Source organism: Papio anubis, chromosome 1 (genome assembly GCF_008728515.1).
Source record: "Papio anubis isolate 15944 chromosome 1, Panubis1.0, whole genome shotgun sequence".
In the NCBI taxonomy this organism is placed as follows: Eukaryota; Metazoa; Chordata; class Mammalia; order Primates; family Cercopithecidae; genus Papio; species Papio anubis.
The window spans coordinates 94,749,467-94,775,563 of NC_044976.1; the positions used below are offsets into that span (position 1 = coordinate 94,749,467).

The 26,097-nt window shown below is 37.6% G+C and overlaps 1 long non-coding RNA gene across 1 annotated transcript in view; it reads left to right on the forward strand.

Moving 5' to 3' along the window:
* The window catches only part of LOC103887009, a 41,823-nt gene that overhangs the window by 12,224 nt on the left and 3,502 nt on the right, over nt 1–26,097 (forward strand). The window contains exons 2-4 of the long non-coding RNA XR_650926.4: nt 21,042–21,295; nt 21,756–21,893; nt 24,285–24,403. This is a non-coding gene — a long non-coding RNA (uncharacterized LOC103887009). The remainder of the gene's footprint in view (nt 1–21,041; nt 21,296–21,755; nt 21,894–24,284; nt 24,404–26,097) is intronic.

The following is a 26,097-nucleotide window of genomic DNA, read 5'->3' on the forward strand; positions in this document are numbered from 1 at the left end:
ATACATAGTTTTGCAAAATTATTGTAGGAGATACTTGAGCAAAAGAATTTGAGGACCTTAGCTCTAACAAACAACACCTAGGGAAGCAAATCGTTGAAAAGATATGGTTCTATTTCAGGTTTGCTCCTGGAGGTCCTGTGATTTAGGACTTCTCCCTCTGAGAAAGGAGAAAGACATTTGAATTCACATCTTTTGAAAACATGTCTTAAAATGGGTTATTTGACTTTATCTCCTGAGTGAGTGGGTAGCGTGTGTAGTGAGAAGTGTCATGTGTGCTGCTGAAGCTGGAGTTGTGGGAAGGCTGGGCCAGGGTAGTGGGCAGGACAGTCCCTCAGAGTGTGAAAGAAAGTAGAAGTCAAAACACAGAATTGACCAGGTGCAGTGGCTCACCTCTGTAATCCCAGCACTTTGGGAGGCCAAGGTGGGCAGATCATGAGGTCAAGAGATTGAAACTATCCTGGCCAACATGGTGAAGCCCCGTCTTTACTAAAAATACAAAAATTAGTTGGGTGTGGTCACGTGCCTGTAGTCCCAGCCACTTGGGAGGCTGAGGCAGGAGAATGGGTTGAACCAGCGAGGCAGAGGTTGCAGTGAGCCGAGATTGCGCCATTACACTCCAGCCTGGCGGCAGAGCGAGACACCGTCTCAGAAACAAACAAACAAACAAACAAACAAACAAACACCACAGACTTGCATAAAGGTGGCCTGGGGGAGACTTGAGGCAGCCTCGAAGGATCAGGATGTATAATTACATGGCCGAGATGGAAACCAGAGGCAGTGACAGAGGTGGAATGAAATGTTTGGTCAATGGGAAGGGCCAGGTTTTAATGGGAACCTGGTGTCTTATCCAAGGGCACAGAGGAATTTATTAAGGGCCTTGAGCTAATTGGGATGTGTCTGAGACCAAAGGGTAGAGTAAAATGTTTAGAAATGGACTTCTCATATCAGTTCTTACATTTTAATGATTGTTTCTGGCTTATTCAACACTTGCAGCTTCACTTCACTAATGATATAAACACAAAATACATTGTGCTACTACTTTCTAGGGTTTTTGTTTCAGTTTCCCAATTTATCTCATCTAACAAATATTTTGCAGCATATCAGCTTGAAATGCATTTAGTTAATGTTGATTACCTCCTTACCTCTCTAAATTTGACTTTTGCTAAAATAATGGCATCCATAGGAGGTCTTTCTTTTTTTTTTTTTTTTTGAGACGGAGTCTCGCTCTGTAGCCCAGGCTGGAGTGCAGTGGCCGGATCTCAGCTCACTGCAAGCTCCGCCTCCCGGGTTCACACCATTCTCCGGCCTCAGCCTCCCGAGTAGCTGGGACTACAGGCGCCCGCCATCTCGCCCGGCTATTTTTTGTATTTCTTAGTAGAGACGGGGTTTCACTGTGTTCGCCAGGATGGTCTCGATCTCCTGACCTCGTGATCCGCCCATCTCGGCCTCCCAAAGTGCTGGGATTACAGGCTTGAGCCACCGCGCCCGGCCAGGAGGTCTTTCTTGTATCACTCAGAGTTGGCAGATGTTGCTGAAAGACTATCCACAAAGGTGTGGGCAAGCCATGCTGAGGTGCCAAGAGACTTAGCAGCAACAGGAGGCTGTGAGTATTTCTAAGCAGGAGGAGCATGGGATGGGGAGAGCATGGCCAGTGTCCAGCGAGAACAAAGAATGCAGGAGGGTTCTGGGGCTGAACTTGGAGCTGTGCAGAGACGTGGGATCTACCAGAGATGCAGCCACCAAGCACATGGGGTAGTGAGGAAACCATCTGGTCTCTCTCCTCCCATTCCTTTACTCTCTTCTTGTGCCTCCCACTGGCCTAACAAACTGAAAGCCAGCAGGCAAGGGAGCCCAGGGAAAGCCTCACAGGAGGCTGACCTCCCAGGCCTTACAACAAAGCAGGTAAGACTGGAAAATATTCGGAGAGGTAAAATAAGGGGTTCTAATTCTCAAGGTTGGATGCCTTATATATTTTACTAACTTACTTTTTCTTCCCAAACCTCCTTCACTGAATGTGTTGGGAATATCCTCCTCATCTTGTTTCCTTTTTATTCTGCAAACTTTTGTATATATTGATTTTTGTTAATTTGGAGGAACATAATGCTGAATGTAAATAATAATTATGATAAAATAGTATAATTTTTATTAAAATCAAGATAGAAATTGATTTGGTAACCTACTTATCCACTAGTCTTTTAACTTTATTAAACAATCAAAAATTCTGGTATTGATTTGTTCTTTAAAAATCATATTTATTACTTCTAATTGAATTAACTTACTGGTTTTTCAATTTTTGAAAAAATAATAAATTTCCAGAATTGTCTTTGTTTACTTCCATAAAATTAAGCACTGGTTTTTCCCACTATCTCCTTTTTTATATCTATATTTTGTATCTTTCAAAAAATGTTTCTTATTGTTAAAGATGATAACAGCCACCTTAAATTTCTATAGATATTTAAATTTGTAAATATGTCTTTGAATAAGAGATATTTTAATAACATTTTTATATTCAATATATTTAAGTGGTAGTGGATGCACTAAAGATACACTTGAAACATGAATTAAACCTTACAATGTGTTTATTCAACAAACGTCTATCTATTGAGCACCCACACTGCACACGATGTTAATGGCTGGCATTTCCTGAGTGTTTAACATGTGCCAGACACTGTGCTAAATACCTTCAAGGGATTATTTCACACCCTCACGATAACATTGTGAAATAGGTTTTATTATTATTTTCACAGTTGTCTCTTGGAGAAACTGAAGCAGAGTGCAGTTAAATGCCTTGCTTAGGGTCCCAAAACTAGTGAATAATTGTTATGTTAACCCAAAGAGTCTGAGCCTTGAAACAATTTTTCAGTCTTTATGTACCTGATGTGGTTTACAAAGAATAATAAAGAATTGCTCTGTCTCAATTGAACTTATGTCCTCTCGGCAGAGATCAAGGATGAACAACCTACAGCCCAAATCTGGTTTTATACTTGGTTTTATAAATAAAGTTTTATTGAAATGCAGTCCCACTCATTTGTTTATGTATTTTCTGTGATTGGTTTTGTTTTTGCTACAAGGGCAGAGTTGAATAATTATGACAAATACTGTATACTTGCAAGGACTAAAATATTTAGTGTATGACCCTTTACAGAAAAAGTTTGTCAGCCTCTGCCATAGATGTCTACAGAATTAATTACAAAATAAGGCAGTCTGTATTCAGCATTATTAAAGGAAAAAACGTGAACTGCAAAGAACAAATGATTAATTACAGTTTGAAAACAGGAGTGGGAAGTTTTTAGGAAGATGACTGTATTAATCAGTGTTCTTCAGAGAAACAGAACCAATACGACATATACAGACATAGAAGAGATTATTTATTATGGGAATTGGCTAAGAAATCTCAAGACATGCTGTCTGCAAGCTGAGTCTGAAGGCTTGAAAACAAGGAGGGCTGTTGGTGTTAAGTCCTGGAGTCTGAAGGGCCCAGAATCTGGAGTCCTAATGTCTGAGGGCAAGAGATGATGTCCTAGCTCCAAAAGGGAAAGTTAATTTATCCTTCCTCCATCTTTTTGTTCTATCCAGACCCTGAACAATTTGGATAATGCTGTTCACATTGGTTAGGGTAGATCTTCTTTATTCAGTCTCCTGACTCAAATGCTAATCTCTTCCAGAAACACCCTCTTAGACACATCCAGATATAATGTTTTGCCAGCTATTTGGGTGTCCCTAATCCAGTCAAGTTGACACATAAAATTAACCATCACAATAACATTATGACTTGAACCTTGAAAAGTGAGTGGAATTCTCAAGCATTTACATTTACCATAAGGCAGTGCCCTGGAGTATAAACCAAGTACCATGACTCTCTTCTATTCTTCTATCTTAAAGATTATTAAGGCAACTCTTTTTTTTACCACCCCGGCCAGAACAACAATCCCAAAGTATTTCCAGTATTCTCTCTTAAAAGACCAAAGAATTCTACCAACAAGATGTCTCATTGTCCTCGCTGAAGTGTTTGAGAGATAGGCAAGAAAACAGGGCTCTTCTCCCTCAACTGCAGATTCTGATAATTTCAACAAGGAGGTGGAAAAACCCTGTTGTTCCTGAGCTTATGTTTTTGTCCAATTCTACATTGCTTGATATACTTCTAGGACATGCATATCTTCTGCTTCTGACTGTGATGCAGCCTGTTACCCTTCTGATGGCTGAACCTTAAAGTCATCTTCCCTTTTTTCTTAAAAATTCATGACAGTCCAATATTTTTGATTAACATAAAAGTCATTTTTGAACTTAGATTATTTTTTACAGAATACATCTCTTTGGAAAATTTACAAAGATTTATAAATACACAATGCAATGTATAAATACAGTGTACTCATAAACATACAATGCATTGTGTGTTTAAAAATGTTCGCAAATTGCCACCTCTGCAAGGTGGCAGAGAGCATGCTCAGAAAAGTCATTACCAGAGCCATTTCTATTGACTAATATATGACCTCCAAAGAATCAACTGTCAGAACAAGAGGAAACAAAGTGGGAAATCACAGAGACTAGGGAAAGTATGACCCTGGAATCCCCTTACTTGTAGTGTCTACTTGGTCAGAGTGAATGCTTTACTTACTCAGCTTTGGCCTTGTCCATTTGTTTTACTTACTACATATTTCCAATTCACCAGCCATTGCTAAGTATACAATACAGCCCTCATTTCCTAAGAGATATGAATTCCCCTTTAAAACAGAGTTATGTGAAACTCAAAAGGAAATAGTTTGTTGAGCAAGGATGTGAGTCGGCAAAAACTAGAAGGTGAAGGGAAAGGTTGAATTGTCAGTAGGAGGGGCACCTTGGCTCTAAGTCCAATCAAATTTTACTTCTTTGGAAACAATGAGGGTTTAACAGGAAGACCATTTCAATTGGGACCAAGATATAGAAAAGTATGGCATAAATGCGGATTACCAACATGACAAAAATATTTGGGGAATTAGAACACATTTTCTTGACTTATGCAGGCTGATTCCATTAATCAAGTAAACCTAAGTAAATGATTGGCACAATAGAGGTGTAAATATAATAATAATTCTCAAATTTACTACTTGTTAGTTCTTGATATTGGCCTAATTTTAATTCTTAGCCATTAATTATATACAAATCAATGAAGATGACTTTTACTGTAGGCATCAGAGTTTAAATTAAAAAACAGGAAAGGACAAAGGACCACATGCCTGGGAAGTTGGGCTGAGAATATGAGGATTAATTCTAGAACTACAGTTGAAGGATCCAGACTGTCTTCTTTGACTTCCAGCATAGCCTCTGATAAGGCAGCGGATAGTGAAATAGGTTGGCTTTTCCCAGTTGTCTTTCCTTCCCGTTGCTATTTCTACCACGTCCTAAGCAGTCTGAAAGAACTAGGAAAAGAGAGAAAACAGAAGCCTTGATCATTCCAAAATGTAGGAGTACAAATTTGTATTTCCACTTGTAACTGCTGTGTTTTGTTAGAACTTTTTATAAAGTTGTAGTTAAAGGTAAATGCTTCCTTATAACCTCATTTCTTATACCTGTGAATACTCATAGTTGTCTGTCAAATTTCATTATCTCCATCTTCTATGGCAGTAGAGTAATTGCCGTGTACTTGGCTGTCCAACAAGGCATTGAATTTCCAGGCACACCTTTCCTTCAGGGGCGGACCTGGGACTAGGTTTCCACCAATGGAATGTAAACCCAATTGATGTAAACATTTTTGCCTCCCCTCTCTCTTTGACCCTAAGCTTCAACTCTGCCCCTTCCAGCTAGCTGGGATGATAATGACTAGATCAAACGTGAAAGGCACACATTGAAGGTGGGAAAGACAGCCTGAATTCATGAATGAGCACATCAAGCAAAGACATCCTCCAACCTGGAGTATTCACCTCAGCCTGTCAAGGAAGAGAGAATAAGCAAATTTGCTCATAAGTCACCTTGTCCTTAAGTCTTCTGTGGCAGCAACTTAGCCTTTCACCCTAACTCATGCTATACTCGATCACATTTAAAGAAGACATGACAAAACTCTGTTTTACAATATATTTTAAAACCATTTTTTCTCTTAACTGAAACATGCAGTCAACTATTACTGAGTAAAGCAGAACTCTTCAGAACAGCAGAACATAAAGTATCTATTTCCTTTTTAAAATTTCATCTCTTAGCCTTTCCAAAATCTAAATCCTACACGTAGTCTTAAGAATGATTTTTATTACTATGCAAATATCCCCTAAGTTTAATGTGGACTTAGAACTTGTATGGCCTCCCTGTTTAGATCTCCTGTGTGAGGGTACATATGAATAGCCATAGCTAACTGTGGCTTCAATTCCTACCTGACCCACTGGTAGTACCAGAAGTCCCCAGAAGTCTTCAACTATTATTTATGTTGTCTAAGTGAACTTTCTTTATTCCCCTTATTCTTCAGTTATTCTGAAGCAGTAGAAATAGCTTCCTTGTTTAGGAAACTTTTTTCAAAAGAAATTGTAAAACGTCAAAAGGGTTTGATTTGCATAGTTGAATTAAATTACAGAAATAACAAAGAATGCAACTTCTATCATGAGCATTTGTGTATACTAAACCATCACAGAAAACCATTCCCTTACTTGTTTATCTTCCATGATAAAAATACCTGAAGTCAAGAAATAGGTCTGTCTTGTTTGCCATTTTTCTCCCAAGCACCTGGCACAGAGGTTGGCCAATGTAGACACTCATTAAATGTTTATTAAATTAATAAATAATGCTGATTTTTTTTCTCAGTAACAAGATCAATAGCCATTTTTACTGATGCTGAGTCCTTGTGAAGGTGTCGAGTATATACATCTTGGTTCTGGCAACAGATAACAGGCATATGGCAATGGGTGTGATAGGAATATAGAGTGTGCTTTGGACTGCTCATGATTGATTACTGCTTCCAAAGGTAACTACTTGAGACAGTGAGAATCACAACTGAGAAATCACTCAACACTTCCTGGATTTTTTTAGATCCTAGATGCTATTGACTGAATATTTGTCCCTTCAATTCTAAGTGCATATATTGCAATTCCAACACCAATGTGACAGTATTAAGAGGTGATGCTTCTGGAGTTGATGATGTCTTGAGGGCTCAGCCCTCATGAATGAGATTTGTGCTCTTATAATAGTGGCCCTATAGAGCTGCCTCAACCTTTCTACGCATAAGGACACAGCAGGAAGGTGCCAACTATAAACCAGGAAACAGATTCTCATCAGACATCACATCTCCCCGGTGCCTTGAGCTTAGGCTTCCCAGCCTCCAGAACTGTTAGAAATAAATTCTGTTGTTTATAAGCCACTCAGTCTATTGTATTTTGTTATAGTAGCCCAAATGAAATAAGACGTTAGTTATGGTATTTATACTTCTTTAGGGTCTGTTACCTGGCCTGATGCAGTCAACTGTCTTCAGGCTTAGTACAGATGATTAGCATATCTAAAGATAGTTCATAGATAGGATCAGGTGTTTCTTCACAGTTATCAATTTACTTCTTTTCTCTTTCCAAACACTTTGGCAAAATATGGACCAGTGATTTGACATGACTTTGTTTCCACAGGAAAATTGACTAGTGATAAAACTGGTTAGTAAACTCTACTCTAACTAGTATCAGAATTACAGTGGCTCCAATGAATTCAACTCCTTTTAAAAAATTATTGATGCCTAAACTGTTTTTGTCTAGTCATGATCTCTATTTTGCATTTTGCTTTCTCATTCTTCTTTTCTCTGGGCTCTCAGAAAGAGAGAGTGGAGCTAAAGGTCCAAAACATGAAAATAAAAATGTAAAGAGTCAAGATACAGGATGCTCCAGGAATTAGTGATCATGCTAGGGCACTAAGTGGCAGACAGGATGCACTGCCAATGGCCAGTTGCTAATTTGGGTTGGTTTGGGTTGACTTGGGTTTCTGCACTCATTCCCTGCAGCAACACTGCTGCCCAACATCAAACAGATACAAAATTGTATTTGTAATGTGTGATTCCGCTCCACTCACCACCACCTTGGATTTTTCTACTGCAACACCATGGCCAAGGCAAAGGACTATGAACTGAGAAAGTCCAGCCTCATAAAACCCCATTCGAATAAAAAACTAAAGGAGAGGCAAGCAGGACTAGCTGGAAATCGAAACATATGGATCCAGCAACCTCTGCTGAAACAGTCCTGTAGGAAAAGAGTAGGTATTGCGGTCTCCTCTAGCTCATTTCTGGAAGGCAAATAATCAGAGTGGTTCAGCACTCTTGTAGTTCAAAAACTCTTTACCCTTCCACTTCCCAAATTTATATTGCCATCAAATTTGACCTGAGCCTGGGGATATTGCTTCCTACCTAAATGGGATTACCCACAAAAGCCTTAATATAGTGCAGGTCACATAGCAAATTACCAACAAATGCTAGCTATTATCATCAGTACTGTTATTAATTTTAGCCAGGTGTTAGCCCTCAGGTACTGAGAGGAACCAATTTTGGGCTGAGATCCAAGTACCAACTGTTACTGTCATCAAACAAATATCTGTGATAGCCTATGTACAAGACAACCTTTCAAAGGAGTTGAGTCTAATGGGATTTTTTTTTTTTCATGTCTGTTGCCTTATTTCCAGTTGACAGTCCTTGTGGCCAAGATTGGAGAAAATTACCACTGGAAATATAAGAATTACAAATTTTCATTTAATAATAAAAGAAAATGCATGTTTCCCAAAAGCTTCATGGTACTCAGATATGCTAAGGGATTTTATTTATCTACTGTCTACATTTTCTTAGAATCTGTCTTCATAAAATCAGATCATTCAGAAATTGTATAGAGGGAAAAAAAAAAAGGAAAGAAAAATAACTGCAAGTGTGTGTAAGTAGATACTCAACTCATTAGCAAGCAATATCCAGAAAAGACAGTTACCATATGGACTGCCATTACTGAAAAACTTCTTTCTCCTATCAAGGGGAGGGGCTAGGCCGGGCGCGTGGCCTGCCTGTAATCCCAGCACTTTGGGAGAGGCCGTGAGACGGCGGATCATATAAGGTCAGGAGATCGAGACGATCCTGGCTAACCCGTGAAACCTCATTCTCTACTAAAAAATACAAAAACTAGCCGGGCGCAGGGTGGCGGGCTCTGTAGTCCCAGCTACTCGGGAGGCTGAGGCAGGAGAATGGCGGAACCCGGAGGCTGAGCTTGCAGTGAGCTGAGATCCGCCACTGCACTCCAGCCTGGGTGACAGAGCCGAGACCCTGGCCCCCAAAAAAAAAAAAAAAAAAAAAAAAAAAAAGAAAGAAAGGGAGGGCTAAGAGGCTCTGGGATGTACATTGTTAGGGAATGAAACATCAGCTTATTCCTCCGGAGTAAGTCTCCACTCCCCCGACCCCACTAATCCCCTCTCCCCCGCGACCTCCCCCACTTCCGCTCCGAGGCTGCCGCCCTCGGCGGCCGCATTTTCTTCTGAACGCTAATGTCTTGCGTAACCAATCGCTATTGTTTTGCACTCCGAGCACCGCATATTCCTACCGTATTAAATCAGCTTCCCAGAAACACACCTGGGTCTCTGGGCAGTCATCTGCAGGCGATTGCCTCCAGGTGTTTGCCAGTGGGAACCCGTTGAAAGTCAATGCAATTTAGAGCAATTTCTCTGGCAGTGGAAATTAACCTGCAGGAATCTGCCGGCAACAGGTGTATTTCAGGGCAGACATACCAGCGTCCTGCACTGTGGAGACAGGACTTTGACTACCAGGTGTAGTGCAGAAGGCTGGATAATTGGAGGAGGCAGAAAATTAGTGCAGAGAAGATGGCCAAATTGCAGGTCAGCATGGGTTGGTGTAATTATTGGTTAACCCTCTCCTGCCTGTTAACCAAAAACTATTTGTGTGTTTGAGGAGCCAGGAAATCTGCTCTGAAGGGGCAAGAATTATCACTCCCTGCTCAAGCCAACTGAATTTTTTGATAGCTAAGATTTTCAGCAAGTTGTTTTTGGTTTAGTGTTTGATACTCAGACGATTGCCAGGAAAGCACAGGAAGAAGTGAATTTTAAGTACTTGAAAGCCTCCTGACTCAGAAACAAACATAATTTTACCTAGTGTGTTTGCCGCTTTTTACCTCTTTTGAAAAGACTTATAGGGAGGAATGTACATAATCAGGAAAGGCCATCTATGCTGTGTACCTCCAATTCTCCTTGATAGGTATTTCTACCTTTGTTCTTCTTCTCTATGGGCTCATAGTGTGACTCCTTGATATAATTATCTTTTCCTAAGTTTTTAATATCTATTATTCCTTCCACTTAACTTAGTTGGTTTAAATAGCTTTGAAATTAAACAAATTAAACAAAGTCTGAACTGAAAAAATTTCTAACTACAACATAATTTTAAACCAAATCTTAGTATTGATTTAATATCCATGACATACAGTAATGGAAACTGTGTAATACAGGCTTTTGGCTCTCTGATCTAAAGTTTATAATATTCTTTGGAAATAAATAAAAATGTATATTTATTATTGTCAAATAAAGTGCTACCATAATTAATGATTATTATGAAAGCAGTTAATTTTTTTCTATAAAACCAATTAGTTGACATTTTCAAGGAATTGAACAGGGAAATAGATTTATAGTTTTGAGGAATATTTATAAAGTGTTGGATAGATAACTTTAGAAGGGACATATCCTTTTTTCAATCAACACATACTTATAAAATTTAAATTATAGAAGGCAAAATAATTGATATTAAAATAAATTATGATTTTAGTCTCTGTTAAATTTTTTAATATAGTATTTATATCATTAGGTGAAATTGTATTTAAGTGTTTTATTCAGTATTTAACTAATTCTATTTAAGCCAAGAGGCCTGCTAAGAAAAACTCCTATTTAGAATTTTTCATAAGTTTTGAGGATGAATTAAAAGCAGATGTCAACTTTGCTACCTCAAAATTTTCATGAGGAAAATTTCCCAAGTCATTTATATTTGATCCAGAAATCATAATTAAAATGGAATAAAGGAAATTAAAAAATACTTCACATATTTTGTTCTCACTAGTCAAATTTCAAAGCAACAGACATTGCAAGACAACTTTAAGAAAACAATTATTAATACTTGTAATTTTGAGTCTACGGAGGTTAAACATGGTGTTTCAATTTTGTCAAGCTGAATATTTCTGTCGAGTAGTTCTCAAAATGTGGTCCCTGAACCTGCAGGCTAGTATCACGAGAGGTGAGGAAATAAGCATAGTGGTTTTTGCTAGGAGCCCTCCAGTGATGCAGAGGGTGTGCCAAAGTATGAGAATCACTGCTTTAGACTGCTGACCATTTCCAGTAGTTCAATAGGAAGAATTTCAGAAAGATGCCCTAGCTATAAATCTGAAGCAGAAAAGTTTCTCTAGAAAAGAAATAGGTGGCCCGGTGCAGTGGCTCACACTTGTAATCTCAACAATTTGGAAGGCCGAGGTTGGAGTATTGCTTGAATCCAAGGGTTCAAGCCTGGGCAATAGAGTGAGACCCCGTCTCTACAGAAAACAAAAAATTAGTTGGGCATGCATGACTGTCGGGAGGTGGAGACTGGAGGATCACTTAAGCCCAGAGGGTTGAGGCTGCAGTGATCATGCCACTGCACTCTAGCCTGCACGACAGAATGAGCAAAACCCTGTCTCAGGAAACAACAACAACAACAAAAATTGCTGAAATATGTGTTTCTGAATTTCTTTCTCCTGGATGCAAAAAGGTAATTGGTATTAGCAAATGTGCCCATTGAAAGCAAGCATATTTTAGTATCACAAGTGTACACTGTAGTGATGGTGAGTACAAGCCAGCAGCTAACAGTCTTTAAAATAAGTGTTCTTGCACAATAATTTCACTTTTTAAATTTGACTACCAATGTTTTAATAATAGAATTGTAACTATAATTAAAATATGTGATAATTTCAAATTTATTCTTTTCTTCCACATGTTCTCTTCATGATGGTAATGTTCACTTTCAGTTGACTGTTGGTTTTAACAACAGGCTGTTCTCCACTGTACCAAAAGGTACATTTGGTGTAGATGTAAATTATAGTTTCCTTAACAAATCTGAGCCAGAAAGAAATCTCTTTGGTTTTTTCATACATATATGTAGACCCCCTTATTATTCTCTACCTTGTGTCCTTACCTGTTTCTTTCTTAGCATGTTCTGTAATTTATAATTACTTTTTCATTTGCTTAGTGCATTGTTTGTCTCTCCTAAGTAGAGACAACCTCATAAGGCAGAGACATGCTTACTATTTTTTTCCTAATGTGTGGGACTGTGCTTAGTTCACAATCAGTACTCAATTGTTGAATTGTTGAATGAATGAATGCATACATTGATGCATTAATGTGTTCAATTAGGATAATTGAGTGCATAATATATAAATCAGATGCCAAAGTACATGCCAAACACTCAATAAATGCTACGGTATAATAGTTGCCAGTTTCTCAATATGTAAAGTAAGTGGTTATACAGCTCTAACATTTACAAATTGAAGGGTTCCCATATGCAGTTCTTCAGATATGCATCCTTTGGTGGACTATGTAAACATTAGTAATGGTATTTTATATATAATTGCTGTAATTCTTTTATTTGTTTTTTTGTTTGTACATATTTATGGGGTTCATGTGTAATTTTGTTATATGCATGGATTGTGTAGTCTAATCAGAGAATTTTAGGGTATCCATCATCCAAATAACATACATTGTACCATTAATCAATTTCTCATTATCCTGATCTCCATGCCCTATCTTTCTGTGTCCCTATTATCTATAATTCCACCTCTACCTTCATGTGAACACCTATGTATGAGTGATATTTTGCTGTGTAGCAGCTTTTTTGTTTAAGTCCCATTTGTCTACCTCTTTTTTTGTTGCCTGTGCTTTTGAGGTCTTAATAATAAATTTTTTGCCTAGACCAATGTCCAGAAGAATTTTCACTACGTTTCCTTCTCTTATTTTTATAGTTTGGGGTCTTGTGTTTAAGTCTTTAATCCATCTTGAGTTGGTCTCTGTATATGGTGAGAGAGTTCCAGTTTCATTTTTCTGCATATGACTATCCAATTTTCCCAGTACAATTTATTGAACAGAGTGTTCTTTCCCAGTGTATGTTCTTGTTGGCTTTGTCAAAAATCAGTTAGCTGTAAATAAGTGGCTTTATTTCTGAGTTCTTTATTGTGTTCCATTAATCTATGTGTCTATTTTACACCAGTACCATGCTGTTTTGGTTACTATAGCCTTATAATATAAAATCAGATAATGTGATGCTTTTCACTTTTTTTTTCTTTTTGCTCAGGATTGCTATGGCTATATGAGCTCTTTCTTGGTTCCACATGAATTTTAGGTTTTGTCCTAATTCTGTGAAAAATGACATTGGCATTGTGTTAGGGATTGCACTGACTCTAGATTAGTTTGGTCAGTATGGTCATTTTAATGATATTTATTCTTTTGATCTATGAACATGAGATATTTTCCCATTCATTGGTGTCATTTTCAATTTTCTTCAGCAGTGTTTTGTAGTTTTCCTCATAGAGATATGTCACCCTCTGGTTAAATTTATTCCTAGATATTTTATTTTCTTTGTTCCTCTTGTAAATGAGATTGCCTTCTTGATTTCTTTCTCAGCTAGATCATTATTGGTATATAGAAACATTACAGATTTTTTACATTGATTTTGTATCCTGCAACTTTACTGAATTCATTTATGAAAGCTAAGAGTTTTTTGGTGAAGTCTTTAGGTTTTTATAGCTATAAGATTATGTCATCAGTAAACAGAGATACTTTGGCTTCCTCTTTTCTAATTCAGATGCCTTTTATTTCTTTCTCTTGCCTGATTGCTCTAGCTAGGACCTCCAGTACTATGTTGACTAGGAGGAATAAAAGAGGGCATCTTTTTCTTGTTCCAATTCTTAAAGGAAATAAATACTTTCAATCTTCCCCATTCACTGTAATGTTGGTATAGGTTTGTCAAATATGGCCCTTATTGTTTTGAGGTTATGTTCCTTCTATGCCCAATTTGTTGAGGGTTTTTATCATGAAAGAATGTTAAATTTTATTAAAAGTTTTTCTGTATCTACTGAGATGATCATTTAGGTTTTTCCCTTTATTCTGTTTATGTGATATATTACAGTTACTGATTTGCATATTTGAACTATCTTTGCATCCCTGGTATAAAATCCACTTAATCACATCGTATTATCTATCCCATAAGCTGTTGGATTCAGTTTGCTATTATTTTGTTGAGGATTTTTGCATCAGTGTTAATCAGTGATATTGGTCTGTGGTTTTCTTTTTTTGTTATGTCCTTGTCTGGTTTTGGTAATCAGGGTGACACTGGCCTCATAGAATGAGTTAGGGGAAACTCTTTCCTCCTTAAAGTTTTGGAGTAGTTTCAGGACGATTGATACAGTTTTTGTGTGTGTGTTTGGTAGAATTTGGCTGTGAATCTATCTAGTCCTGGGCTTTTCTTTGTTGGGAGATATTTTTATTACTAATTCTTGTTACTTGTTATTGGTCTGCTCATGTTTTCTATTTTTTTCTGTATTCAGTCTTGTTAGATTGTATATTTCCAGAAATTTACTTATTTCCTCTAGGTTTTCTATTTGTTCGCAATAGTCTCTGATGATTTTTTGTATTTCTGTGTTATGGGTATAATGTGTTCTTTTTCAATTCTGATTTTTGTTTATTTAGGTGTTCTCTATTTTCTTGGTTAGTCCAGTTAGCAGTTTATCAATTTTATTTGGCTTTTTGAAAAGCCACTTTTTGTTTTGTTGATCCCTTGCATTGTTTTCTTATTCTCTATTTCATTTAGTTCTGCACTGATCTTTGTTATTACTTTTCTTCTGCTAATTTGGGGTTTGGTTTGTTATTGCTTTTCTAGTTCCTTAAGGTATACCATTAGATTATTAATTTGTAATTGTTTTACTTTTTTAATCTAAGCATTTAATGTTACAAACTTTCCTCTTAGCACTGCTTTTGTTATATCTCACAGATTTTAGTATATTGTGTTTTCATTTTAATTTGTTTCAAAAAATTTTTGATTTCCATATTAATTTCTTCATTGGCCCAATGGACATTCAGAAACATGTTTTATTTCTGTGTGTATTTATAGTTTCCCAAGTTCCTCCTGGTATTGATTTCTAGTTTTATTTCACTGTGGTTTAAGAAAATATTTGATATAATTTTGATTTTTAAAATTTGTTGAGCTTTGTTTTGTGGCCTAACACATGGCTTCTATTGGAGAATGTTTTATGTGCTGATGAAAAGAATATACATTCACCACTTATTGAGTAGAATGTTATGAAATGTCTATTAGGTCCATTTGGTCTAAAGTCCAGTTTAAGTCCAATGCTTCTTTGTTAATTTTCTGTCTAGATGATCAGTTTAATGATGAAAGTGAGGTGTTAAAGTCACCCCCTATTATTGTATTGCATTCTGTTTATTTAGGTCTAGTAATATTTGTTTTATGGATCTTGGTGCTCCAGTATTAGGTGCATACATATTTAGAATTGTATTTAGATTTTGTTCCTGTCATATTGTTAATTGTTCCCTAGTTGTTTTATACATTCTTTGCTTCTTTTGTTTTTCTCTTACTGTTTGTCTTTGTGGTTTGGTGGGATTCTATAGTGGTGCCATTTGATTTCTTCTTTTTTCTCCTTGGTGCGATTGTTTTACCAGAAAGTTTTATAGTTTTTTGTGCTTTCATGATAGTAAATGTCATTCTTTTGCTTCCACATTTAGAATTTTCTTGACCATATCTTGTATGACTGGTATAGTGTTGAGGAATTCCTTCAACATTTGCTTGTCTGGGAAGGACTATTTCTTTTATTTATGAAAGTTAATCTTGCTAGACATGGTATTGGCTGGTAGCTTTTTTCTTTGAGCACTTTGAGTATATTATCCCATTCTCTTCTGCCTGTGAGGTTTCTGCTAAAAAGTTTCCGGTTAGTCTGATGGGATTTCCTTTATAGGTTACTAAAGATTCTTATGTGACTGTTTTATAATTTGACTTTTTGTTTTTACTTTGGACAATCTGATTGTAATGTGCCGTGACAGAGGACTTTTTGCATACTATTTGGGGATTGATAAGTCTCTTATATCTAGATGTCTAAAGTTTTTGCTAGACTTAGAAAATTTTCATCTATTATTTAATTAAATACGTTTTCTAAACCTTTTGATTTATCATTGCTCTCAGGGATACTGATAATTTGAAACTCTGGTCACCTTATATTGTCTCAAGTGTCTCTAAAGTTTTGCTTATTTTTGAAATTCTTTTTTTTTCTTTATTCTTATCTGACTGGATTATTTCCAAAGGTCTGCTTTCAAGTTCTGAAATTATTCTTCTGTTTGGTCTAGTCTGTTGTTGAGCCTTTCCAATTTATTTTTTATTTCCTTCAATGAATCCTTCAATTCCAGATGGTGAGTGCCCCCCAATGGTGAGTACATGTGCCAGCCATGACAGGTGGGAGTGGGATGATCCTCAGGCCCCTGGCAGAGGGTTCAGGTGAGGGGTAGCACCTGCCATGCTAAAGTCCTGCCACAGGGAGGGTGGGGTTGACCTTAGAGACCACAGCATTGGCCACAGCATTTTCTACTACAGCGAGTAGGAAACATGCATCCCTCTCATGCCTTAGTCCAGTCAGGACTTGCTTCACAGGCCCAGCTATTACAGCAGAACTGGCTGACCAGTCAGATCCAGGAGATCTATGTAGTCTGCAACTCAACCCTGGTACACTGGAGTCACCGTCCAGGTTGGGACCAAGCCTCCATGGCAACTTTCACCCTGCTCAAGTCCCAGGGGTGGTGCCTGATTGCCAGCACTGGCATCTGCAGACCGTGACATGCTTGCTTCTCAGTCTTAACTGTGAGCACCCTGCTGTTCATGTTCCAGTTCCACAGGCTGAGTTTCTCTAACACCCAGTACCAGCACTGCAGAGTCCCAAAACAATGCACAACCTTTTAAAGGCTAACATCAAAAATGTCACCTTTTGGTAGTTGCTTAAGTCTCAGGAAAGGCATGGACCTAGAGTGAGCTGCCTCCTTAATGTAGTCCCTTCTCACACTCTCCTGGCGGCTTCCTAAGTTAGATTCAGAAATTGGGAGAGTCAAGGTGCTCTCCTGGCCTGTATTTTACAATTCCCCTGTGGGAAAGTGGACCACAGAGAAAATCTCCCACTCACCCTCTCCCCATATTGTGGAGTCTCTTCTACCTCCCAGACAGGCCCAATCAAGCAGGCTACCTCTTTTCCTTCTACTTCCTAGTTTCTGGTGTTTCCTGTAATTTTTCTGTTGACTTCCTCTGTTCTCTCTTGGATAATATCCTCAAAGGATAATTGTCTACACACTATTTTGGTTCTTCTAAGTAGATGAGGCAGCATGTAATGTTTCTAGTCAGCAACCTTGAAAAAGAAAACTGATTGCTCTAATTCCTATCCTAACTGCCATCTCTTTCATTTTCTCGAAGCTACACACACTCTGCTCCCCTCAAACATTTTTGATTATATCCTTTTGGAGGAAGTATGTAATACAGTCTTTTAATATTTCTTAGTATGTTGATCAACTGTCTTTTCTCCCATTAAATTATAAGTTTCCTGAGGGCGAAGAAAGCGTGGTCTTACTTATTTTTGCATCTTCTGCTAGCTAGTATATTGCCATGCTATCTACACAGAGAGAGTTAACGTTGGTAGCTTCAAGCATACATGCCAGCTTTATTTTCTCTTCTCCCTTTAACCCCATTGTTGTTGGCTGTGGTGAGCAGAGTGAATCATACAGCAAAGACAAAAGAGTCTGCAAGGAACTAGTATTCTGACATCTGGGAGAGACATGGAGAGTCAGATTTCAGAATCCCCAGACATAAAAGTAATCAATGAATTCTGAGTGGGTGAACTAGTAAGTAAGTCTCTGTGGGGATCAGTGTAAAGTCTGATTAAAGCTGCCAGCTCTGTCCTTCAAAAATATCTACAGCCAACTACAAGTGTAAAACAAAAAGTTTGCTAAGGCTTAGGAAAAAAAGAATGAATGATGTGCCATCTGAAGCTCTTTTTGGTATGTTCTCCGTAATTTGCTATGAGGTCATTAGGAGGCAAGGTTTCTAGTCTATTCTCTGATACCCATTCACTATGAGATTTAGACATAAAGATAAGTTCCTTAGATATCATATTCCCAATGTCCTCAGTTGACTTTTTAAGGGCCCAATTTTGTGAAGGGTTTACTGTGTTGACTTAAAAAGAAAAAAAACCCATTCAACAAACTTCTTTGAATGCCTGTGAAAGATATCATAGTCTAATTCAGTGGTTAAAAATATGAGCTCTTGTATCAGATTGCACGGGTTCAAATCTCAACCCCACCTTTATTCATTATGTGAACTTGTGCAATTTACTTTCTATACTTCAGTGCTGACTTGCAAAGTGGGCTTAATAAAAGACCTGATGATTATCATGAGGATTAAAAGTTGTGTCATGAAAAGTAAATAGAATAGTGTTTGAGATATTATAAGAGATCAGTAAATGTCAGCTATTATTACATATCTGGGACGAACTCCCAGGGTATGTGGCCTCTGGCTTATAATCAGGAGATAAACAGGACACAGCCTCTGTCCCAAAAGTGCAAGATCACAGATTAATGGCAGAGAGCTCAGAAAAGAAAAGTAACAATTACACCGTAGGGTAATAGTACTACACACAAGGTCTCAAAAGAGCACCAATTAGGGGCACCAGATTCCATTTTATAAAGGTCAACAATTTTTTCTAAGAGGAACAGCCACTTGGTTCTTGACGGACACATTGGTATAGTCCTGGCATGAGGGAGGGAAGGTAATTATTGACAAGGGACTGGCTTCACTATAGAAGACTAGAGGTTTTACATGTTGCTCTGCTTTTAGGGAACTGCCCTAGGTGGTTTTAGTATGAATTTTTGTTCTATAATCCCCCACCTGTAAAAAGGAATTCATAATCCTTGACTAACAGCACTGAGATTGCTTAAATGTTAATGAGAAATGTATTTATAAACAATAATGGAGTAATGCGTCTTTTAGAACAAATAGGAATTTAGGAATTAAACAGATCTAAGTTCAAATTAAGGCTTATGTCTATGAATTTGAGCTAGTTGTCTAACCTCTTGAGGCCTCATTCTTCACTGACAAAAATCAGACATAATACCTATCACGTGAGCTATATGAAATCACTGGTGAGAACACTTAGCACATAGTAGTAGCTCTGTAATCATTAGTTTTGTTTTTTTGCTATCGAAAGCCTTCAAAAGAAAGATTATTTCCCATTGCAAATGAGTTCTAAAGATTGTTTATCAATGCAATCATTTATCTCATCTTAGTAATAACTACTTAAAAATATGTTTCCCAGAGATCTTTTCTAGTATTTGAATCACAGAGCTTGGAATTTAATAGAGAGAATTTAAAGGAGAAAATGAGAAGAGGAGGAGGAGGAAGTAAAAAAGAAGAGAAAAGGAGAGAAGGAAGAGGAAAAAAAAGACAAAGTATTTTACATCAACACATCTTGTTCAACTGTTGCTTAAGTGATCACTTTTCCTGACATTGTTATCACATGGTGGTAATATCAAATATTATTCAGTTTTTTTAGGCACTTCCAACTTTGCATCAATTCCAGTCAAGATAGAGCCCTTCTCCATTCGGATCACCTACTCCTTGCTGTTAGAAAGTTTTGAAGCCAAGTGTCTGACAGAGCAAGCACCAAACTCTGTCACAAATACACGTTTCCCATTAAGAGGAAAACATGACAGAAACCTAGAGAAGCTGCAAAACATATTACATTTAGTTTAGCTGCCCTGCCCTATTTTCTGGCACCCTAATACACAAAATCTCCTAGACCTGTCTATATTTTTTGGGACTTTGAAGCAGCGCACAACTCTCTGTGTCCCTTTAAATACAGTATTATTCCCATTGTAATGTAGTTAATTGCTAAAATAGAAGTGGTAGACAGCCCAGCTGTAATCTGCTATCTTACTAAAGGAAGCCAGTTTCAGGAATATCTCTCAATGACTTAAGCATTATATTTCATTTCTCTTCTTCTATCCAGTCCGTAGACAGTCGTTCTCCCAAGCCATGCCAGGAAACGTTGGTATCACAAGATTGCAGGCTCAGCTGCAGGAACTTGCTACAATACCTTCAATTTTATCATAGCAGTGATTTTACAGCCCTTCTTCTTTTCCTGGAAGTGTATGTACATTCACAGTGTGTGCTTAGTTAAAAATAATTGTGGAATGAGCTAAAGTAGAGAAAGTAGAAGGTGTGATTTGCATGCACAGAATTCTTCTAGGAAGCATCAAAACTGGTGGACTAAGAATGTGCTCCCTCTATCGAATGTTTCTCTTCATGTGAGTGCAATAAACTGGAAAATGCAATAATCTTACTTTTGAGAGTAATAATAATGATAACAAACATTACATATTTGTTTAAATGAAAAAGGCTATGGCTCAATCTTTTTCTTTGTAATTTTCCTTCTTTGGCTTCTAGTCAGTTTTCTGACTAGTCTCAGTGGCAGACAATTAACACAAAGTACTTTCTATTCTGATGAGATATCACTGTAGTGAAAAATACAAGGAGAGGTGAAAAGTGTTAGACAGTGTTGGGCTAGTAGAGTGAATTGCTGCAGAGATAGCAGCTCAGGCAGCTCGTTATTATGAAATGTCCCTGGGTGTGATAGAATAGTCAAACAAAGGATATTCTTTTTCTTTCTTAATTAACAACTTGAAGATAAATAATTTTCCTCTTAAGCTCAAATCAGGATCAAGCAAAAACCCCTGTGTCCTTTGACTTCCCAAAGCTGCTGCATGAAGCATCACAGCCGTTTTTTTAAAACCTCCTTCTGATTTATTAACTTAAGATAAATGGCTTTGCTATCATAACCTGTCAGTGCCATGCAATGAAAAGGAAATCAGTGGTGGTAACTGTGTGCGAAGCTGCTCAGCGTAGCTAGCCTCAAACATTGGAGTCAAACCTTCAATAATTCTACCACCTTTCCCTGTAGAAAACGATCCACTGGCAAGTTTCTCTTTCATTAACTTTCTAAAGACGTCTGTCCTTGCAGAATCTCCAATTCAGCTGAACATGATGTATGAAATCCTGCCCACCTCATGCACAAAGAGCAGGAAGAAAATGTAGTGCTTATTGGAAACAGCAATATTGTATATGGAAGCTTCAGCAGACTCAACTGGAAAAGTTGCTCACTCGTGAAGATCCAAGGGCAAGGAGTTTCTCTCTCTCCATTTTTTAATTCTTCAAATTTGGCTCATTCTTCTTGGCTGTGAATTACCTTCTGAGGCAACCAATGAGGCAAAACTTGTAAGTAATTGCAATAATAAAAAATGAACAAATTTCCCAATATAACACATGCTTTATTTCTAAGATAACAGGCACTTTATGTCAAGCCTCCTCCTCTTTTTTCAATAAACTTGGAATACATTTATATACAGTGACTCATCAATGCATATGCCAATCTTTTTTTGGTTCAGCAGAAAAAAAATCAAAAGCCAGAGGGCACGTAGGAAAAAATAGGTGATTTTGTTGGAATTCTCATTTATATATGTAGATGATCCTGTAAGCCCATGGATGTCATTTACAACATTTATAAGGACATTGATAGTAACACAATCTCAATAGTGTGTATGTGAAGATTTTTTCACTTACTGGAAAACTTGATTCTTTTTCCTGTTTTGTTCATAACTGGATATCAGGATGTATTATCTATAAAAGTGGACTGCCAGACTGAACAAGACTTTATTTTTTTCCTTACCATCTGCAGTTTCTGAGGTCATCGGAGAAGATTTGCCAGATGCTTTTGCTTACCCAAGGGAAGTATGTTAAAGGGCCATGTGTTTTTCTGAAGCAAAGTATCGCTTTTACAGAGAAATGGCTGCCACCTAGAGCCAGTGCCTTCATAGTGAGTGCCCATGCGTTTCACAGTCCATGCTCACCTCTGGTAATTTCCAAAATCTGTCATCAAAATGACCCAGATCATGAACTCAGAGAGAAACAACCCATACTGCCTTGTCTGACCTCCCTGATAGTCTATCAACGAGATTGACTCTATCTCAGTCTTACGGATGCAATTCTTCATATACAAAAGATACTGCCATTTGTAGCACTTGTTCTAAGGCAGCAAAAGCTGCAGGAAGGACCAATGTTACCTATAGCACAGTATTCCAGAGAGCACAGGATTCCAGAGGTGTCTTAATTTTTGTTAATATTGGTTTCAATGGATGTTCCCCAGATTTGCAATGAGATTTTAATATTGAGAAAATCTCTGTCTTTGGCTCCTGGTGGAGTCAATAGCATGACTCAGCTTGCTTTTTTCATGAGTCTGTCCTTAGTAGCAGTGCAGTAAGTGACAAGTTACTTGACTCATCTAAGGTCCACATTCCTCTTCTGTTAAACATGGGAGGTGTTTGTGTGAACTGAATAAAGCAACGTGTGAAAAGGTATTTAGAAGGCTATGTCATGCTTTATAAATGGCAGGTATTGTATATATTTATTTGAAATAAATTCATTAATACATTCTTCACGATTAGGCTAGCCATAGTACTGATTAGCATGCTAGGAATCGTATAATGATTAGCTCAGGTTAAGGGTGCTCTCTGGAGTCAGACTGCCTGGATTCAAATCCTGGCTCCTCCACTTGAGCTGGGTGACCTTGAAAATTTTCTTAACCTCTGGGTCAGTCTTCTCAGCTGTGAAGTGGTGCTAATTAAAGTGCCTAGCTCAAAGGGCAGTTTAGAGGACTTAATAGTTGATATACCTAAAGTACTTAGAACATTTCCTGGCGTAGAGTAAGTGCTGATGAAATATTAGCTATTATCATCATGATTGTCATCATCTGAGGTGAAATTTGAACTATGAAAGTAGGTGATGAAGCTATTTGTAGGAGACAACTGCTTTTACCTTGGAGTTTCTTATATACTTTTTAAAACCAAGTAATGACTTGTATTATTACATGACTACTACTTTTTTTGGAGACGGAGTCTCACTCTGTCACCCAGGCTGGAATGCGGTGGCATAATCTTGGCTCACTGCAACCTCCACCTCTGGAGTTCAAGTGATTCTCCTGCCTCAGCTTCCCAAGTAGCTGGGACTACAGGTGTGTGCCACCACACCTTGTACTTTTAGTAGAGATGGGGTTTTGCCATGTTGGCCAGGCTGGTCTCGAACTGCTGACCTCAGGTGATCTGCCCACCTCGGCCTCCCAAACTACTGGGATTACAGGCTGTGAGCCACCACACCTGGCCACATTACTACTACATTTATTTGAAAATTATTCAAGCATTATGCCCACATGAGATGCATGAGGCTTAAATGTGAATGTTGTCAATTGCAACAAAATTCCAGTATATTGTTTTCAAATAATAGAAATCTCTTTATTTTCAAAACTAACTAGCTCAAATAGAAGCCTCCTGTAAGCCCATGCCCCCTAGTCAAATTCTTTAGTTCAGCAAGACTAATCTATGAAGAATTTAGGCATTTGGAACCTCAGACTCTGAACTTGTACTTTACGGTTAACACAATGTGACTTCCTTTGACATTTAAATCTTTATGATAATTTTCAGTAAATATTATCCCTGAATAATTATTATGTGGTTTTTTCCAACATCTATAATTACCCAATTTGGAAATAAGTTAGAGATTCTCCCTAAACCAAGTGAAACTTAAATTGACCAAATTTATGAATGTCATTTCTTCATATCACTATGATTCAACCAAGACCATTTGGAGAAGCAATCTGAAATATGTTTTCACTCCTCCTGGTAAATGAATAAAACAGAAAACTAACCTGACTTTTAAAATCACGTTTTAAAGACTACATAGAGCTCAAAGACATATCCATGGTGTGGCATTAAATGAAAAAAAAAAATCAAGTAAAATAATATTGTAATATTAAAAGCACTTTAATATAAAAAGTTCTTATGGTACATATGAAAATGATAGTAAAATGAGAGCAGGGATCAATTCATTCTAAGGTATGGATTATTTTCATATTTTTCCTTACACAAAAGGAAATATATGACAATAATTTTAAATTTTCCTTTAAGCAATATAAATTATCATTATTATCTGGAATAGAAAACAGACAACAACAATATGACAACAATGAAATATTTTTCAGGTTTGGTTATGCTGAGTATGTAGCAGACACAGATTTGTAATGCCTAAATTCTCACATTTCTAATCCTGCAGGCCAATTATTCTGGTAAGTGAAGAAGAGTATTTAGCATAAACATAGGCTAACCATTCTCTGACAAAAACAATTTAGTCTGAATGAGATTTTCTAATTAACCAGGCACTTGCTACAATGTGCTCTGAAGAAATGGATTGGAAATGAATAAACAAATAAATAAATAAATGAATAATTCCACAGGAGGAAAAAAAAGTGTTCTGAAAGGATAAGGATTTTCAAAGGTAGGTTATTGGGGAAAAGCTGTTTGGAGTTTGAGGGATGTTTTCTGGTATTATTTGAATACAGAAGAGAAAAAAATTGAGAAAGTGAAATGCATTGCTTTAGAGGAGAATTCAGTTAGAGTTGTATAAAAATAACCAGAGATAGACTTAGCCTGCCTCAGTGTTCCATGCTTTCCACTCCTTACATTACCTAATCTCACTTAATACTAACATGCATTTCTAAGCCATGAGATGCTCGAATGCCCCTAGCCCAGAAGTCCTTCTTTTCTCTGCCTTGACTGCAGGGGCTGGCTCTGCTTATATGTTCCACTCTGCCAGGTCTGCCCTATACCTTCTTTTAGATGCACAAAGAGCCACTGAGGATCACTCTTAGGGAGGAGAAAATTCTTCATTTTTATACTCTTTACAAGGCTCTGCCAGGTGCCCTGGGTATTGGAAAGTTTCAGATAATACAAATTAAGAGCCATAACAGGTGGACTGTACACCTGGGAGCAAAAATGTGATAACAATGATTTGAGATGGGAAAGGGAGGGAAGAAAACCAATGCCATTACTTTAGTTTCTTTATTCATCTTAGTGGTTGAGTTCCCACTATGTAATATTGTGGTAGGTGGAGAAAAGAATATAAGACGCCCAAGACAGTTCTACTTGTGATAATGCTGAGTAGGCTCCCAGAAGCCAAATCTTCTCATAGATAACTATAAGCTCTGGACAAAAATACAAAAACAAACAAACAAACAAACAAAAAAAAACAACGACTATCTGGAGACTCTGGAAAGTAACCAAAAACAATAAATTTGAAGAGACAAAATTTTTTAAAGAGATGGCACAGAGAGTACCTCCCATCTCTATGGCTTTAGCCTGAGTGTGGTCTGATACCACAGTGTGGCTTGATTGTGGGTGCTGAAGCTCCCATGGAAACCATCCATCTTTCTCACTTGAAAAGGACCCAGCCTGGGGAAGCTCCAGCTGCTGACAAATGAGAGGTTATCCTAAAAAGGAGAGAAATGGAGCAGGACAGGACCAGTGTCTGTGTGTAAAGCCTGATAAAGGTCCTGAACCTGAGTCTTGCATGATTAGACAGACTGCAGGCAGCCTAGCTAACAAAAATAAAAAATAAAAAGAAAATTGTATTAGCCTCTTTTCACACTGCTATAAATAAATGCATGCATGCGGGGCTTAAAACCTACATAACAGGTTGATAGGTGCAGCAAACCACTATGGCACATGTATACCTATGTAACAAACTCAACATTCTGGTACATGTATCCCGTGAAACTCAAAGCATAATAAGAAAGAAGAAAGAAAGGAGAGAGGAGAGAGAAGAGAGGAGAAAGAAAGAAAGAAAGAAAGAGAGAAAGAAAGAAAGAAAGAAAGAAAGAAAGAAGAAAGAAAGAAAGAAAGAAAGAAAGAAAGATGGATGGGAAGAATTAACATGGTACATGTGGAGCACTCTATGGAAATCTGAACAACTTGGAGAAGGAATGGAAGAAAGAAAGAGGAAAGGAGAAAGAAAGAGAAAGAAAGGAAAGAGGAAGGAAGGAACAGGAAGGAAGGAAGGAAGGAAGAAAGAAAGAAAAAGAAAGAAAAGAAAGAAAAGAAAGAAAGAAAGAAAGAGAAGAAGAAGAAAAGGAAGGAATAAAAAGGAAGGGAAGGAAGGAAGGAAGGAAGGAAGGAAGGAAGGAAGGAAGGAAG